This window comes from Ictidomys tridecemlineatus, unplaced genomic scaffold (genome assembly GCF_052094955.1).
Source record: "Ictidomys tridecemlineatus isolate mIctTri1 unplaced genomic scaffold, mIctTri1.hap1 Scaffold_187, whole genome shotgun sequence".
Classification (NCBI taxonomy): Eukaryota; Metazoa; Chordata; class Mammalia; order Rodentia; family Sciuridae; genus Ictidomys; species Ictidomys tridecemlineatus.
In genome coordinates, this window is record NW_027521609.1 from 243,619 (window position 1) to 262,783 (window position 19,165).

At 54.3% G+C, this 19,165-nt stretch overlaps 1 pseudogene; it reads right to left on the reverse strand.

Annotated features, from left to right (window-relative positions):
- The window catches only part of LOC101957810 (endothelin-converting enzyme 1-like), a 38,059-nt pseudogene that overhangs the window by 12,131 nt on the left and 6,763 nt on the right, over positions 1–19,165 (reverse strand).

Consider the following 19,165-nt stretch of genomic DNA (forward strand, 5'->3'; position numbering starts at 1 on the left):
GAGCAGGCTGAGAGGGTGGCCACGGCTGTGCTTCCAGACAATGTTCCTAACATGGATATCCCTTGAGACGAGATGGGCTTTCCGCGCACTGGTCTCTGTGGTCGAATGAGCTTGGATGTGCCTTGGGGAAGCAGAAAGGTCCGCAGCAGGACTTTTCGGAGCCTTTAGCATGGTGGAGTGCTCTTTTGGAGCCATCCAGAAGACATGGCCTCTCCCAGGCTGATGGGATCCTATTTGATGGAATAGAGCTTTAACACCCAGAGAACTTGATCTGAGGAGCACTCAGAAAGGCCACACTCAGGCGCAAATGGCAGCTGTTGAGGGTGACGATGCACGGGCAGACCCAGGGGCCAAAGATAGAAGATGGAAGGATTCTGGGGAAGGGGAAGGCAAGAGCCGTGGGGCTGGGGCCAGACAGACCTGGATTCAGATTCTGCCTCAGCAGATGTGATAAACAATTGCTGCCATTGACTATAGCTTATTTTGGGCCAGGTGTTCTTTACGTGTAGCATCTCATTTTGATATGGCCAGGCTGTGTGGGCAATGACCACACAGACTCCATTTTGCCCTGAGACTCCACATTATGTAAGAAATGCTTCTCCCGTGGAAAAGCTCCGCCTCTGCACCCATCAGCGAGCGGTTGCCTAGCATAGCACGTTAGGCAACACAGATGGCAATTCTTATATAACGTAAAAGTGTCCCCTCTTCAGTTCTCATTTTTCTTGGACAATCTACCCTTCAGAGGTGGACTGTCTAGAAATTAGTAGCCATTCTTTAACTTGTCCTCGACTAGGGACGTTTTGGCCCACCCTCTTTATTGCTTATGATTTTAGATCTTATGATGTTCGTTTATGGTTTGAGTCATAGCAACAGCCACTTATGCGTTAATATGGTTTTGGACTACAAAAGGTGTGCTCGAACCCTGGGAGGGGGTGGAAGGGTGTGGACTAGCAGCCTGGCCCTTGGCCTGTCTCTTGCTTTAAGATCGACTTGGTGATTTATTGCAATCTCACCTTAACAATTTAACACCCCTCTGCAGACGCAGACGGGACAGCCCTACTTTCATGTCCCAGGTGAGGGGAGAATACCGCTCAAGTCACCCAGCCAAGTGACAGAGCCAGAATCTGAGCTAGGGGCTGGCTGTCTCCCCAGCACTCAGCCATGATGATCCTCTACCTGCCCGAATAATTCTGTCACCCTCAGAGTAAGAAAAATGTCACTTCCAGGTCAACATTACCTGGTGAGGTCCTTCACAGCCCCAGGAGGTGGAGATGGCTGTGGTAGCCTGTGGGGTCACTGGGAAGATTAAATTAAATAACACAAACTGGCCTGGCCCTCAACCATGGAAGTCATTTAGTAAGTCATACCCTGCAGCCTGAGAAGACGGCCTCTGAGTTAAAGAAGGCCCCAGGATCCTGTGGCCTGGAGTAGGAAAGGCCCAGGGCAGAGCAGAGTGTGGGCTGTCAGGCTGGCGGCAGGGTGGGGGGTGGTCCAGCAGATGCGATGCCCACTCTGTCCACAGGGGAGGTACTTACTATGTTCTTGCTGTCCTCGGCGAAGGTCACTTTGACAAACATGGGGCCCGGGGCAAAGCCCAGGTTGTTTTCCGTGTCACTCATGCAAAACTTCCAGCGAGGAAGGCAGGTCTGAAAAACACGAGCACAGAGGGTCACTAGGGCCAGTCCTCCTTCTCCCAAGGCCTGGCTGGGAGGTGGCGCCATCGGAGGCCTGTGCTTCCCCCCAGAACTCCAGGGAGACAAACCTCTTCTGGCCACAGAAGTTACTTTAGGCCACAGACACCCCTCATGGCCACCATCTACTATCTCCTGAGTACCAGCCTCTGTGCTTGGCATTTCACGAAGGTCTGCCACTGAGCACCCCTAGCAGGCAGGGATGGGCCACTGGACAGACAGGAAGCAGAAATTCAGTAAGGGCAGTCACTGGTCCAGTAGGTGACAGTGGGTAGGGGTGCCACAGGGATGGGAACTCTGACATGCCTGGTCCTTCATCTGGGGCTCCCGCCAACTCCACCTGGTCCTGCCTCCTGGAGGACACAAGGAATCTTGGAGGCGCAGAACCTCGGGAAGCTGCCCGTCCACCTGAGCAACGGCAACCTTCCCAGAAGGCCAGGGGCCCAGCCCCATTTACAGCCTCCTAGAGAGAGAAGGCCACAGTGACATCACAAAACTTCAATGTCGGCTTTTTTTGTTAATGTGCTAAGGATGCCAGGCAAGCGCCTCACCACTAAGCCGCATGCCCACCCAAACCCCAGCTCTTTCCTTATATTTTATTTTGAGATAGGGTCTCTCAATGCTCATTGCCCAGAATGGCCTTGAACTTGCAATCCTCCTGCCTCAGCCTCCCCAGCAGCTTGGATCACAGGTGTGTCACTGCGCCGGGCTTAAGTTGGTTCTTCCTCAGTCTCACCCACAAGCAGTGCTAGCCCACAGGACACCTCAGTATGAACCAGAAATGGTCCTTGAGCTGCAGCTCCCCATAGCATGGGCTGATAAAGAGCACTGGGAGGGTTTCAGCCTCGCTGTCCCCCTGCCCGGCCATCCCTCCATGGACAGTGTGTATGACCAGGTGTGATGACCCTGCTTATGGAAACCGGTCCGGCTGCAGGGTCCTCTTAACCCTCAGGAACAGGCGTGACAACCAGCTCGGGGCAGCCTGCTTCACACCAGCCCTACTTCGAACAACCCAAATGCCCATCGGCAGACAGATGGATAAACAAAATGTGGTGTTTTTCTACAGTGACATACCACTTGGCAGCACGGAGCACCAGCTACTCAGAGATGCCACAACATGACGAATTCCACAGACTCACTGAGCCAGGCGGCCAGGCAGACACCGTAGGACTCGGCTGCCCATCTGCAGCACCTCGAGGAGACGCAGGAAGGGGCCCGAGGGCATGCTGGGTAACTGGGTCCACGGAAACCTTGTTTGTCCTGACCAGGCTGGTGGTCACACACACGACTTCATTGTCACAAATCAACCAACTGTATCCTTCACCCACACTCTATGCACATGTGTGTGCATATTGTTTTTAAGTGCTGGGGGTTGAACCCAGGGCATCACACATGCTAGGCGGGCTTGCTTTCTTTTTTTCTTAGTGGGGTGCTATGGATGGAACCCAGGGCCACCCTAACACCACACTAAACTAGTCTATGTCTCAAATTTTTATTTTGAGACAGGGTCTCCCTGGAATTACCAGAGTGTGCCACCATGGCCAGGTATACTGAATACTCTATTGTATGTAAATTATGACTTAAAACATTTTTTTTCTAGTCAAGAAGGAAGGAAAGGCCATTCGAGTCTAAGTGTAGCCCCTGGATTCTGCTTAGCTGTCCCAACCTGTGTCCGTTTCAATGGCTGCTTTCTGCTCCCCTCTCCCTCCTGCCCGCCGCCCTGCCAGCCACTGGGCAGCCCACAGCTGGACACAGACTTGGCCTGGATATGCTGAGGCCAAGCACATACTGGGTCACAGCTAGGGAGTCTCCAACTTTGAGGCTGGGCAGAGGCTCTGACGGCTGGATCACGGGCAGATTCTTATTGTCTTCTGCCCGGTGTCTCTGGAGAAGCCCATTCACTTTACACACACGCATTTGTGTCCTGAGTGACTCCCCTGCTCGGGGACTGTGCCAGGTCTCAGGAATTTAGAGCTGAATCAACGGCGGGCCTGCCCTTGAGGACTCTGGAAATGCCCAGAATATCCAGCAGGAGACAGAGGTGCAGTAATGATGTCAACAGCCGTGACAGCACCGAGCGCCTGAGAGCCCAGGGTGTGCAGGCTGCACACCTAGAATGCTCCAGGGAGACTAAGGGAGAGAAACGAGGCACAGAGAGGTTAAGTCACTGGCCCAAAGGGAGCACCCAGGGAGTAAGTGCTGCGGTGGGCTTGAGCCCAGAGAGTCTGGCTCCAGTGATTTCCCGCAAAAAGGCCACTCTGACTGCCTACGACAAAGGTTTTGGAATGAGGAGAAAACTCTTTGAAACAAGAAAGGGTCAGGCAGGTTCATCTGACGTGGGGGCCACCTCCGGGCAGAAAAGGAGGGACAATAGGCCCCTGAGGAGGCTGTGCGACGTGTAGCCTCTTCACCATAACCCGAGGAGCACCAGCAGGGAGTGGAGAGGGGTCCCTCCTTCCCACCAAGATCTGCGGATTGTAGGCAGGTAGCACGAGGACAGCCGGCCAGGTGTGCAGCAGAAGCTTCCGCCTTTGGAACCGACTTTACGGCCTGAAGAAACGGAGCCCAGGGATCACCTTTTCACAGACGGGAAGACCAAGTCCCTGCCCCATTTAAGTGACCCGCCCAAGGCTGTGTGGTAAGAAGCAGAACCTCCCATTCAAATCTCTGCCCAGCGTCCCCTGCTCTGCAGCCGGGGCACTCCCAGCCATTCTCTGAGCCTTAGGTACATGAGGGCAGGTCAGCCCTGGCACCTCCCAGGCAGGCAGGGCTCCTGGGCACAGATCCATCCCACCCATCTTGGTATTCCCACACTGGGCTTGGGGCCTGGCCCACAGTGACAGTGCAGGAGTAACTGTTTGTTGGATGCGTAAATGAGATGGGAGGCCTCATTCTTGGCATCAGAATTCTTGGCATCAGCTTCCCATGCGAGAGGGAGGGAGGGAGGCCTGGAAGCCTCTTACAAAAGGAGCCGCAGAGGTTTGGGGGCACTTAAGATGGGTGGAGCCTACTGGATCTGGGGCCTGGGACTCCTGCTCCCTGAGAGAACCTGGATCTGGACTGGGTTCCCCTGACCACAAACAGGGAGGATAAGAATCAGGGAACCCTCGTGAGCAGGTGTTTGATGTGTTTGATGCTTCTGGGGAAGAAGTCCCCACCTTTAGAGTCACAGTTACATAAGGAGAGCGCTGACATCTCATCTTCCACGGGGAAGCAGCTGGAGGCACAGAATAGAAACTACCTTCTCTGCAAACCAGCTGAGTTGCTAAGACTCCTCTTTGTGCTTTGGCTTGGCATAACCACCTCCTTCCAGAGCCTCTGCCCACCCTGGGGGCCTAAGTCCCCATCAGTGTTCCCATGACCCCAGATGGACCCTCAGTGGCCTCTTCATTCTCCTCCTAGACTCAACCCTCATAAGTGCCACAGCCCTGAGGGTACAGTGGTCTTACCAGCCTCAGGGCAGAGCACACAGTAGGTGCTCAGCATGAACCCAGGAATCACTGTCGCCGCTCACCTTCTTGGTCCCATACATGACTTCCATAACTTCTCGTCAGCGTCCTGAAAGCGCTGGTCGAGGAAGGAGCTCATTTTCCGCACCAGGTTCCAGGTCATGTAGTTGTTCACCAGGCTGGGGAAGAGGATGCTGGCTCAGAAATGCCTGGGGCTCCTGAACAGCCTCACCCCGGCCTCCTTCCTAGCCTACCTGGGGCTCGGTTGGCAGCTGCCTTCCAAGCACATGGAATGTAACTCTCCGAGGAACGCCTGGCGCTCCCAGTGTCTGGTGCAATCACTTGCATACCAGCAGTGCTCAATACATGCTGCTGCTTAGCTGCTTTGTGTCTGAAGCTGTGAAGCCACTGCCTAGAGACTTGCCTGGTGGTGTATGCAACAGTGGGGAGGAGGCTGCCATTCCCTGCTGAAGGCCAGACAGGAAGTAGAGGCCTTAGAGCAGCAGGGGCAGGAAAGGAAACTCTGGCCAGCCAGGTTTCATGAAGACAATTCCCATGTTCCACCCACAGGGCACAGGGAACCTATCTGTGACTGACCAACTGACCATGCTGAGTCAAGTTTGCAAAGATGTTACCTTAGTACAAAGATGTTCGTTATATTCAACATCTAGCCTCAACCGGAATCACCCTGAAAGTCTGACTACGGGGGAGGGTATGGCAAAGATTGCATGTACAGTTGATGGAATACTATGCAACTATAAAAATGATCCTCACAGAGGGTTTGGGATGGCACTGGGAAATATTCATAATGAAAGTCAAGGCAAGGCTTGGAGCGGTGGTGCATGTCAGTAATCCCAGTGGCTCGGGAGGCTAAGGCAGGAGGACAGTGAGTTCAAAGCCAGCCTCAGCAACAGCAAGGCCCTAAGCAACTCAGTGAGACCCTGTCTCTAAATAAAATACAAAAAGTTTGGGGATATGGCTCGGTGGTTAAGTGCCCCTGGGTTTAATCCTCAGTACTCCTACTACTAAAATAAAAATGAAAAGTCAAGGGAAAAGTAGATTATCCATCTAGTCACATTAAGGAGAAAGAAGAACTATGGATTGGAATCTTCTCTTCCCTCACACCTTCTCTCCCTGATATGCACACACACAAACACCCCCCAAAATGATCAAGAGTAGTATTTTGAATAATTTTACATTTTTCCTATTTTCTGTATTTTTCAACATTTCTATAAGCGTTTGAAATAAAAAAATAAAATAAAATAAAAAACCCGTAAGTATTAACCAAAAAATTATGGGTGGTATTGGCAGCGTCCTATTCCATGCCAGGAATGTGTTAAAACATGAATCAATTTGTGTGATTCTCACGAATCACCTGCTTGGCAGGTGCTATCTGCATCTCCACTTTATGGGTGACAGTATGACCCCAACAAAGGACAAGGGACATGCCCACAGCTACACAGCTGGCTGAGGGCAGCAGGATTTGAAGCTGCCCAGGGGACCAGCACCCTCTGCTGCCTCTCGGGGAAGCCCACCAGGGTGCGGCGCCCTGCGTCCGGCTGCCCTGCCCCTCCTGCCCCTTCTGCCCCTCCTGCCCAGCAGGGCTGCTGGCCTCACCATCTGACTGTGGCATTGATGAGGGCAGAGACCTGCTCCAGGTAGTCCTTGTCATAGACCACGATGGGCTCCGATGCGTTGATCTCCACGGGGTGGAAGATGGCGTTGAGGAAGGGCATCCAGTTGATGGCCGGTGCCAAGGTCTGCAAGGGAAGGGGACAGCATGAGGCTGGAGGGTGGCTTCTCCTCAGCCCCGTCTTCGGGTGTCCCTCGGAAGGTGTCATTGTGCCTCTGCCCTGGGACCATGGTGCAGATGGAGCTCCAGGCAGAGGCTGGCTGGCTAGTGAGCGCTGCTGTGGATAGCGTCCCCAGGAGCCAGAGGCAAACCTCATCTGAAGCGGAACCAGGGTGGGATGAGAGGCTGCAGCAGCAGCAGGCACATCAGCCACCACCATCACTATGCCCTTCCCATGCGGCATGTGCCACTGCCTAACTGACCAAGCAGTGGCCACAATTATCCCCATTTATAGAGGAAGACATGGAGCCTCAGACCCCTAACAATTAAGAATCAGGAGATAGGCTAGGTAGCTTTCCTGGTGTAGCTTTCTTGCTTATGAGCTGTGCAACCTTTGATAAGTTAATGTGCCCATCTGTGCCTCAGCACCTCATGTGAAAAACAGGGATCATCATGACAATGAGTCCCGTATATCTGGTAACTGGGAGGGTCACACACAGAAGCCAGCACTGTCCCACTCAACAAGGGTGTCAGCAGCAGCAGTCTGCTGCAGAGGATCCAACATTCAGGAGGGCCAGTGTTGTGGGGTAAACTGTAGTCCACAGGTTAGGCTGCCGAGGGGGGAGCTGGGACAGCAAAGTCGGTGATGACTGCAGCAAGAAGGGAGAAGCCTGCAGCTCAGCCCTGCACACACCAGGCCCACGGCTCTTTGTGCTTGTTTGTTTTGGGGAGTTATTGGGGTCTGAACTCAGGGCCACTTTACCACCGAGCCACACCCCCAGCTCTTTTTATTTTGAGGCAGCTAAGTTGCTTGGGGCCTCACTAAGTTGCTGAGGCTGGCCTTGAACTCTTGTTCCTCCTGCCTCAGCCTCCCAAGCCTCTGGGATTATAGTAGGCATGCACCATCATGCCCAGCGGCAGCTCTGTTTTTTAAGTATTTTTTTAGGTGGACATGATGCCTTTATTTTTATTTATTTATCTTTATGTGGTGCTGAGGATTGAATCCAGTGCCTAACCCGCATTAGGAGAGCACTCCACCACTGAACCACAACCTCAGCCCCAGCAGCTCTGTTTTAAGGACCTAAAATGAGAACCTGTACCCAGGGCTTTCCAAAGAGACACTTGGCTTTTCATAACTATCAGCTCCCAACAGATCTCACTTTCCCTTTGGCACCCCAAGGTGCCCTGCTCAGAGGTGTCTCCCCCAACACCTCCACATCACGGCCAGCATCTCCTGCAGCAGCAGCCTCCAGCCATGCGAGCTATCCCTCTTGAGGTTGCAGATTTTTGTTATGAAGTCCTACAACATTTTAAAAATAAATTGTGGTAAAATATGCTGCACATTTGTAATCCCAGAAACCCAGGAGGCTGAGGCAGGAGGATCTCAAATCAAGGCCAGCCTCAGCAACCTAGCAGGATCCTGTCTCAAAATGAAAAATAAAAAGGGCTGGGGATTTGGCTCACCCAGCTGCAGATGACTTTTGCAAGACTGTGCTTTCCACTTTCGACCCCTACCTGTCTCTGAGTCCGACGCTGGCCCGAGTGGCCCAGCTTAAGTGCAAACACATAGAGATTCGGGCTTCAATGCTGGCGTGTGTCCCTTGGTGTCACTTCCTCAAGCAGAGCTGCGCAATGTGTCTGCTCTGGCCCTGTATTCCCCACACGTTCAGTTATTTTTAGTGTGTAGTTTTACAGAACACGAGGCTTTGGGCTGCATATCTAGTCTTTTAGCAAAGATACCTCTACATGTCAATCACTTGGATGGGCACCTGAATTAGCCAGCAAATCCAGAAATTACGATCATCGCTTAAGACCTTCTAAAAGTGGCCCTGGGCCTGTCAGATTTCAAACTCCATTCTCTATTCTCTTGAAAGGGCAAAATGTAAGACAAATACGGGAAGTGAGAAATGCATTCCCTTCATACAGAAAAACCGTACCCACAAAGCCACCTAAGATCCATCCCCGCCTGCTGGGAGAGGCAGTCAGTCACAAGACCCCCAATTCACAGAGGCTAAGTTTGCTGATCAGGGAAGGTGACTTTCCTGAGGTTATATGGTTTACTGTGGGGGTTAAATAAAACTCAAGGCACTCGTCTCTGGGTGTATTTGGCGGGGTGCTGGGGATTGAACTCAGGGCCTTGAGCAGGCTAAGCACAGGCTTTACCACTGGGCTCCACCACAAGGCCATTGTTCCTGGATTTATTTTTTTATTTTTTATTTTTTTGGGGGGTTGTAGATGGACATAATACCTTCCTCTATTTATATGTGGTGCTGAGACTTGAACCCAGTGCCTCACACATGCAAGGCAAGCGCTCTACCACTGAGCCACAACCCCAGCCCCTGCTCCTGGGTTTAAGTGGACATCTAATCCATTGGGGAACAAACATCTCAAAGGACAGATGAGGCTGGGGACAGGGCGGGGGCAGCTCCCAAAGGCGGTATGGTGCTGGTACAAGTCATCAACCAGTTCTCATTAGGGGGCTGACTGGCGTCATCCCTGGGTGAATGTTCCCACCAACACCGATGGCAAACCCCCATGAGGCTGGGAAGAGAAGCGCACAGTGGGCCCCGAGCCGGCAGGTGACAGCACAGCCCCTTGACATGAGCTGGGTGACATGAGCTGGTGACATTGAGCTGGGCGTGAGGAGGCCTATATCAGAGTCCCCAGCAGGAACCAGCTCTGGGCACTGTCTATCCTTTCCCTAAGATGGGGTCAGTGACCCTGCCCCCAGAGCTGACTGCCGCAGGCCTCTCAGCCTGGCCCGGAGCCTCCCCTCTCCCTGGCAGGAGACCCTCAGGCCAATCTCTACATTTCTGTGGCCACAGAATTCAGAGGTGTGTGATGAGACCTTCAAACTGGGTCCCACAATCAGGGTCACCTGAATGCATGGCCTGGTGGCAAAGACCCTGGGAAAGTGGGTTAGTTTACCGAATGTCACCAGTTACAGGGCTCACGAGAGCTTTATGAACTGAGGTGGCAGATCCCTGGTGCAGGGTGAGGCATCAGGTGGGGAAAACCCTACTACTCATCACAAACCTGCTTGTTCCGGGAGAGCAGAGTCCTGACAGGGCAATTCTCACAACTCGGAGATAAAGAGGCTTGTGCTGACAGCAGGATGTCCACATTTCAGTGTCTTGTTTTAGTGAACTCCTGAGACTCAGGTGCCAAGATCCATCTCCATGGATGTGGCAGTTTTGTTTGTTTGTTTGGTTGGTTGGTGCTGGCGAATTAAACTCAGGGTGCTCGACCACTGAGCCACACCCCCAGCCCTATTTTGTATTTTCTTTAGAGACAGGGTCTCACTGAGTTGCTTAGCACCTTGCTTTTTGCTGAGGCTGGCTTTGAACTCACTATCCTCCTGCCTCAGCCTCCCGAGCCACTGGGATTACAGGTGTGCCTGGCTAATGCAGCAGTTTTAATGGACTAGGACACTCTGCCCTGACTCAAATCCCCTAGAGGCAGGCCTGAGAGCTGCTTCCCATGCCCACAGCCCAGGAGGACCGCTGGGCACCAACCAACTCAGGCCTGAGGAGTGGGAAAGATGAGGGTGCTTTTGGGCTTCATTTTTACAGGAGAAATGGCAGAGGATAGGGCCGAGGCCCAAACAGCCTGCGGGACGGGAGGTCCAGAAAAGAATGAGAAGGCCCCCCTCCACCCCTAGAGCAGCAAAAGGTGGTCTGACTCATGGCTCTGAATCCGAACTCCACTTGGGGCTAGCCTGGAACACCATTCTGTTCCAGCAGGTTTAGCCTTGAACCACACGTAAGCCTGGAGTCCCTCTCCTGGATTCATCTTGAGTAGGAGAAGAAAACAAATCTCCAGCTACCAGAGAAGAAGACACTCTGTCCCAGGGTGGAATGATTCAAGTTAATTTAGTGATAGGGACCTGAGAAATATCACCGATCACAAAAGCACAGCACTACTGATATTGACTTCTGGGATGCTACTTTTCCATGGCGCATGCCAGTTTACAAAACAAAATCTCATCTTCTGCGTCACGTTATGTCCTCATAACCCGTGGGCAGGCCAGGCAGGTTTCGGGGGCGTCCAGGACTTCTCTAAATGTTAGCCTGTGTGTTTTTTTCATGCACACATGCCCATTTTTCCTGGGTGACAGTCCGTAGTTTTTGAGCTGTTCTCAAAAGACTCCATGACTTAAGAGTTAAGAGCCACTGTCCCTGGTGAAGGCAGGGGTGGTGTCTCATTTGTCTCTGTTCCGGCACAGAACAAGTGTGAGCAGATGAGCAAGGGCTTTTTACCTGGAAGAAAACCAAGGCTCAGGGTGGGCTCCTCACCTGCTAAGGCCACACGGCTCAAGGTGTGACCCTCTGACTCCAGGCCCCCGGCAGGCACTGTGTGGTCTTCAGCCCCTGCTGAAGTTATGACCTTTCCTTTCTTCCATGAAACAAGAGAGCAAAAGCAATGGGGAGAGGCTGCTCCGGGGCAGAACCTGCTGGCCACGCCAGATTGATGTCCATTCTCTGAGCACCACGTCAGAGCTGTGAGGTGAGTGCTCAGGCCAGGCCCCCTGCAGCTGGGGGGCGAACTGCATCTCCCTCCACCTCCCAGCCTCAGAGCTGAAAAACAGTGCCAGATGGTGCCCGACACAGGCTGCCGATCTCCATAACAACCCGCGCGAACCACTCACCCTACCACCAACCTCCCTGGGGACCCGAGGGACAGCTGTGCCACCAGAAGGCTGGGCTTTCTTGCCTCAGCCCAGGTCTTTGCATGGGCTGCACCTGTGCCTGGGAGACCGCACCCCCCACAGCCCTCAGGATAAAGTGCATCTCAAAGTCCAGGATCTGCTGCATCGGGGGACAGGTGGTGCCCTAACCCCCAGGCCCAGCAGCCTCCCAGCTGGACCATGTAGTGCAGGTATCCAGTCAGCCAGGGACTCAACACTCCCAAACTGCTGCCCATTAGGCCAGGGTGGAGCAGGGCTGGCTGTAGCCCTGTGCCTGGAGCCAGAGGGACACACACTTCACCCAGGAAACCAATGGAAGCACAACTTCCAGAATGAAGCCCACGAGGCCCTGCACACACCAAGGTCCCTGTGGGGCAGGTGTACACTCAGCTTCCCCAGCCCTTCCCCACCGGGCCTCAGCACCCTGCTTCTCTTGCCCACAGCACTAAGCAGGGAGACTGGGATTGTTTCTTAGTGTCCCCACCAGACCAGAAGTACAGGAAAGTGGGGCCCAAGTGGCCCCTGATACATCTGTCAGATGGAGGAGGAAAAAAGAGAAGGAACTTCCTCCTCGAAGGAAGAGGGAAAGGATGGGAGAGAAGCCGGGAGAAGACCGACAAGCAGTGGAACCCACTGCAGGCGCAGGGTCCGCCCCAGCAGAACAGCAAGGGCCACCAGGCGCTCCTGCCTGAGGGCAAGGAACAGGGAGATCCATGGGATCCTCGGAGACCACCAGGGCCCAGGACAAGCGGGTCAGCAACAGCACACGGGCCAGAAAGAAGGAAGCAGTAGGAAGTCCACCCCAGGCCCTGGAGGCCTGAGCAGCCACCAGGGGGCAGCCTCGGCAAGGCTGACCTACGGAGGGGACAGCAGGTCTCCGGTGAGTCACACCAGTTTCACAGAAAGTACAGGTCTGACTCCCAGTTACGCCTCTGGATATTGCCTAGGGACATGGTCAAAAGCTGAGCCAAGCCTGAGTCCCAGGGACAGCACCCCTGCCCTCAGGAGCCTCCAGGCCCTGATCATGTCTCTTCATCTCCTGTTCCGCAAAGGGAGAAGCAACATCGGAATCCACACCCCACCTTTACTCAGTGCTCGGTGCTGGATGACTGGGAGCTGCTAGGGAAATGCTGTCACATGAAGCAGCCCAGCGAGGGAAGAAGCCTGGCTCTGGAGTCCCTTCGCACTCTGTGTCCACCAGCAGGTAATCTTACTTGTCTGAGCCCCAGTCTATCTGTAACCTGGGCATAAACACCTCCTTCCAAGGGTGGCTTTAAGGTCATGATGAAGTGGGTATGACCCCTCCCCCCAAGAGCCCTTTCGACTCTGTGTACTCCAGTGGCCCTGCCCCTGCAGTAGCTGGCGCACAGGGTACCTGCAGCTTGGCGGCCGTCACTTTGTGGTAAATGAGCTCCTCGTCCCAACGCTTCTCCTGGGGGATGGTGATATTGGCCAGCGCTGTCTCAAAGTCCAGGATCTGCTGCATCTAGGGCCAGATGGCGTCCTCATCCCCCCGGCCCAGCAGCTTCCCCAGCTGGACCATGTAGTTCAGGTATTCGGTCAGCACCTGTGGGACCCAGCACCCCAAAACTGTCTGTCAATGGCTGCCACCTGCCACCCAGTGGGCCAGGTGAGGCCGGCCCAGCTGCGGCCCTGTGCATAGGGCCCAGGAAACATGCTGGAAAACAGCTCTGGGGAGGATTCTGGCACTGTGTGTATTCACTGGTGTCCGTGGGGCTCCTGGTAAAGCCCACCGCCTCTGGGCACACACAGGTCCCCGAGGCTGGCCCCTGCTGCTCTGGCCCTGCCTTCAGGGCTCATCCTCAGCCATCTTCCTGTTCTGGAAATGCACCTTTTCTGAACCACCCTCTGCCACCACGTCCCTAGAGCTGAATCAAGTCCTGAATCAAGTCCCTCTGCCCTGATCACAATGTATACAGTTGGCATCTAGTTGGGTGGTCAGTTAAGTAATGTCTCCCTCTCCTACTGGACCTCGAGCCCCGTGGACAGGAGAGTGAACCTCAGGTGGGCCGGGCAGGGGAAGGGAGAGCTGTGAGGGGTTGGAGGTGATCTGGTTGTGGCTCTGGATCTCCCCACTTACTGGCTGTGTGACCTTGAACAGGTCACTTCTGTCTCTGAGACTTATTTCTTCCTCTGTATAGGGCAAGGTAAAACGAATATCCATTTGACAGATAAAGCAAATGATGTTCAGAGAAGCTGAGTGACTTTGTGGTGACTGGAAGGGTTAGAGGTGAGGTATATAAAAGGTCTGAGACCCTCAAATGGTGGAGGCTGCTACTGCACCTCTCTACAATGGGGACAAATGACACCTAACCCCTGCCCTTTGTGCCCACAGTGCCTGCATATGAACTAGCGAGCCTGGGGGCATCCCTCCTCTGACTGGGCTGCCTGTTGCCCATCAGGAAAGTGATACCCCTGTGTTCCCCCAGCTTCTAAGACCTGCCCAGGTATGCTGTGGAGGACACAGTGGGAGAACCACTGCAAAGTTCCACTCACCTTCTCGTTTTCAGTATTGTTCAGGTAGTAATCTCTGGAGGGCAAGCCCAGGCCAGACTGGTCCACCTAAAGAGGGAGGCAGAGTGAGAGGAAGGCCCTGCTGCAGGCTTGTGTGTCCCCTGTGGCCTCTGCCTGCCCCAGGACTTCTCACACCAGGCACTGAGGACCAGCTCACGTCCCAGCAGGAGCACAAGCCGGCAGCCGAAGTCACAGATGGGATCACTCAGTGATAAGACAGACACGTTCCTGCCCACCTGTGGGGTCAGCTGCAGGGACCTGGGCCCTTCTGAGGGCTGGACAGAGCCTCCTTCCTCTTCAAACACCCCTTGGTCTCAGCAATGCACTCTACTTCTCTAAACCCTTCCCAAGTGGCGAGGAGCCAACACAGTGACTTAATCTTAACCCAAGTTACTTAACCTTTCTGATCCCCAGGTTCCTCGCCCAGAAAGTTAGGGAGATAACACCTAACCTTCAGAGCTGGAATGAGGATTCAAGAGGACAGTGTCAGTACAGGGTTTCCTGAGAGTGGGGCAGGCAAAGGAGGGTCAATTCCTGATGGCTACCATTAGAACCTTCTGGCTACACCTTGCCTCAACTTGGGTAGCTGCTGTTATAGTTCATTAGGATGAAAAGGAAAGTGTAGCTCAGTGAGGTTGATGCTTGTTAAGGTCACACAGTGAGTGGCACAGTTGGGCTGAGAACTAAGCCTTTATGACCCCTAATCTGGGGACTCTCCTGGGTGTGCTGATCCTCAGCCTTGGGCAGGCTCTGGTGGGAGAGATGGACCAAAAGCATTCCAAGCAGCACCACAGAGCCAGAGGCTAAGGGAGGGGACAAAGAGGTGGCTACAGCTGTGCCCAGGAGTTGATATCACTTGTCATTTCTGTGGCCCATGATGAGCTGCCCAATGAGATGGGTAGTCTGCCCTCTCATAGTCTCTTGCCTGTAAAAATCTCACTGCTTGGGGCTGCCAGAAATAACCCCAGCTTAGAAACCAGAGCCTACTGCCACGGCCCAGGGCAGGTCTCCCTCCACCCCAGGAGGCCACACCCTTTGCTTCTCTGGCCCAGGCCTGCTCACCTGGATCACATTGCTATTGGAGTTCTTAGAGTCTGCACTGACATAGACAGAGAAGAAGGGTGAGGTTCGGTAGTGGGCAGTGACCACCTGCAGGGTGTCCTGGAAGTTGTCCTTGGCCCAGGGACTTGTGATATTCCAGCCTCTGAGCTGGAAGAAGGCAGAGCAGATAGGGAGGGGAAGGAGCCTATATGCAAATTCTGGTTCTGCAGCTGACTTGCTCTGTGACCCTGGAGAAGTCATCTGACCTCTGGGAGCGTCCAGAGCAAATGAAAGGGCTTCTGACCTGTGACCTGGAGACCCACGGATGGAGCAAAGACTCATCCTTAACAACTGAGCTGTGAATCCCAGAGACTTTGCCCCCTGTGTTGTTCATTTGTTGGACAATTAATCACACGAACGTGATTACTATTAAGACATAAATCCAATTGTGACTACGGGAAATAAGGCTCTGTATTTTGAAAAAGGCTGATAAGCTATGGTCTACCTTGGTCTCTCTCCAAGTTGGGACTTTAAAAAAAGTCTCTTTGGTCCTCCAGGATTGGCACACACTGGCACATGGGGCCTGTGCCAGAGAGGAGGGACTGGGAGAGTCCCCATGCCTGCAGCAATAACTTCCCCGAACTGAGATAGGATGGCGAGCCCTTGAGCAAGCAAAGGGTGGCCAGAAAAGCCGCAGCCATCTCTGTCTGTGCCAGGCAGCCTGGCCCAGAGGGAAGATTTCTCCTGGGCTCAGGAGCAAGGCGAGGCCTCCATCCAGCAGTTCTGGCTCTGTTGCTGGCCTAAGACTCCCTGTTGGTTTCTCTGGAACAACACACACCTCTCGCACACTCACACCCACCTCCTGAGGAAAGGGAAGTGGCAATCCAGAGGAAGAGATTCCCAGTGAATATCGTCCCCAAGGCCCACGCAGATGCACTTATACACTTAGATGTCCTCAACAGATGCTGACACACAACCCCACACATTACAACAGACAGTCCCCCCACGCACAGACGTGCATGCACACGCAGTGGCAGACAGACAGGCTGCGTGTTCCAGCTGGGTGCGGAGGCTGGAGGTGTGGGGTGGATGAGCACCAGTGGGCCTGAGAGGTGCAGCCAGAGGGGCTGGCAGGAGGCACGGCAGGAGGGAGGCCAGAGTGTGTCCCAGGGACTCACCTTCTCAATCAGCTCCATCAGGGGCTTGGCCCTGAGCTCCTCGATCCTGGTTTCATTCATACATGCGCGGTAGTATACTTGGGCCTTCCTTTCTGCCTCACTCGAGCTGGCTGTGGAATTTTCTAGAAGGATAAGAGATAGCAGATATTGAATAAGCCCCCCTTTACCTGCTGGGGATCCCCAGGCAAGTTTGTTTTGGAGCCTCGGTGCTCCCCACTGTGAAGCTGTAAGGGCAGCTGCTGTCAGGGAGCAGCCAGCACCAGCGGGTATGAGTGCCCCCATCCTAGTTGGGTGCAGATCAGGAGGGCATGCCCTGTCTCTGCCCATCTGCTGATCAGGCCTGAGAACCTGTCCCTGGCATGGCAGCCCGGGCCCACCCAGCAGGACAGTCGGCATCCCTGCCAGCCAACACGTGGCAGGAACTTCCCTGCCTGGTGCTGGGACAGAGCCATGTCTCGACTTCAGATCCCAGCTCACCTTCCTTGTGAGAAACACTGGGGTTGAGTGAAGCCTGAAAGGCCTCATTCACTGTGAATTGACTTTCCGCTTCCTCCTCGGGGGGGTCAGGCGCAGTCAACAGACCTGCGGACGACTCCAAGGGCTGTTTTCCCCATCCCTCCCCAACTCAGGCCAGCAGCACCTCATCCTCTTTGGTTCCCAGACCCCCACCCACCCACCCGGAGACCTGGAGGTCAAGGACACCACCTTCAAGCATGGCCTCCCTCCCTCCTTTGTTGAGAGGTTCCCCAACCAAGCTCAAAGTTCCTCCAGCAACCTGGGGTCCTGCTCACTGGCTTTCCCACAGCTGTGGGGTTTTGGTGTTTGGTGGCCACCAGGCTGGGTGTGGAGATGCACGGATCTGTCCGAGAAAGCTGGCAGCCCAGTGGTGAACAGATGGCAACTAAAGTCACAAGAGTGTTTGATTCCACACAGGGGAGTATGAAGAGAAGGTGCCGGAAGCCATGAGAGGATGATGGGAGAGGCCTGGGAAGGCGGCCAGAGGAAGCCCTGCTTGGGCAGGAGGAGGCTGATGTGGAGTGGGAGTGGGGCTGCATGGGCTGCCTCGCCCCACATTGTGTCTTAGTCATCCCTGTGTCCCCAGAACCTGAACAGGCACAAAGTAGGCCTTCAGCAACATGTGCTCAAAGAAGGGAGCTCAGCGTCCGTGTTTAACAAGGCAGGATGTCACCTCAGGGGAGGAGGGTGATGGGGCTGGTGTCACCCAGGATTTGCATGGAGAGGAAATGCAGGTATGTGCTGTGCTATGCCCCCTCCAGGGGCACCGCGCCTGGACCCCGCTTCAGCTCTGACTGGGGCAGGAGCCCTGGTGGAAGTTCAAGTTCCTCTTCCCACCTCTGCTTCCTGGAGCCCCCGGATTCTCCCACCCCTCTCCTTCCTCACTCAAGGGCTCCAGGGACAAGTGCTGAAGCAAGATGGCCAGGTGGAAGCCCCTGGAGTAGATCAAGTGGGCCAAGATGGGGGCATGGGCCAGCAGAGGAGGGGTGAGAGTATCAGAAATGGTGCCAGGCTTCCTCAGCCTGGGCAAGCAGCTGCCTTTACCAGGATGTGGAGCCTGGGAACCAGTGGCAAGTGAAGAGCGTCAGTCTGAAGTTCAGGTTCAGACACCTGGGGATCTCTACCAGACCCCAGAGTGGACCTCTGCCCTGGGCCTCAGCCACTGACTCGTGAGACCTCCAGTAAGTTACCCAACCTCTCACCTATAAATTGGGTGTGGTACTAGTAAGAGCCGAAGTGGGAACTGTTAGGATGAGATGTACACACACGGCCACACCCACACAAGGGTGGCTGGTCCCCAGAGAGGCTTAAGTGGCCTGGGTTCAAATTCCAGGAAGCCCAAGCCGCTGTGGGCTCTGCTCTCCCAGGCAGGCGCCTCCCCTCCCCTCCCTGGGCCTAACCTTCTCCCTGTCTCTGAAATGTGAGGATGATGCTGAATCCCCATGGGCTGTCCACCAGATCTCGGTGCAGGGTCTGGCCTGTAGTAGGCACCAGGAATGGCAAGGACACCTGGTATCCTTATGTATTTTCTCCTGCAGAACAAGGCGCCTTCTTTATCAGCTCCCGCTTTCCTCAGCAGGATGGGGCTCCGGAGGCCTGTGACTGTTGGAACTGAGTCCGTGGTTTTTATCTAAAACAAACACAGGTCCTGCACTGATTGCCAAGTGGGGGCCCCACATGTCCCTGGCCAGGCAGTCCTGCTGCAGCCAGGGAGACCATGAAATTCCTAGCCCCCATCCCGCAGCCTGCCTGGGTCACCGCTCTGCCCCACTGGGTCACCGCTCTGCCTGCCTGGGCTCGTTCAGGCTCCTGAGGAGTGATGTGGGAAAGGGCATTCCAATAAAAATTCCCAGAGGAAGAAGTGGCCCGATTAAATGGGATGCTGTCCTTCCTCTCCGGGACTTTGCGGAAGTGACTGGGGAAGTTTCTGGAACTCAGGGCCCCAAGAAGGAAGTATCCAGGCAGTTGGAAACTCTGTGGTCTGGTCTCAGGCTGCCAAACAATTTCTATGCCCTTGGGACCCCAGAGTGGCCCTGTCCCCAGAATGTGCCCCGCACGGAGCCAGCATTTCAGAGACACAGCCTGCCACAGAGGGCAGGAAGATGAAACAGCAAATGCGGGAAACATAAAAACAAAACCATGAGCTATGACACAGGGTGACCTGATTCGTTGCCAGATCAGTGACGTGGACACATCTCATGCTGCTGGAATAGCGTGCTTGTGTAGATTGGTGTTTGGGATAGAAGGAAGGAGGCTGCAAACTTTTCCTTATGATC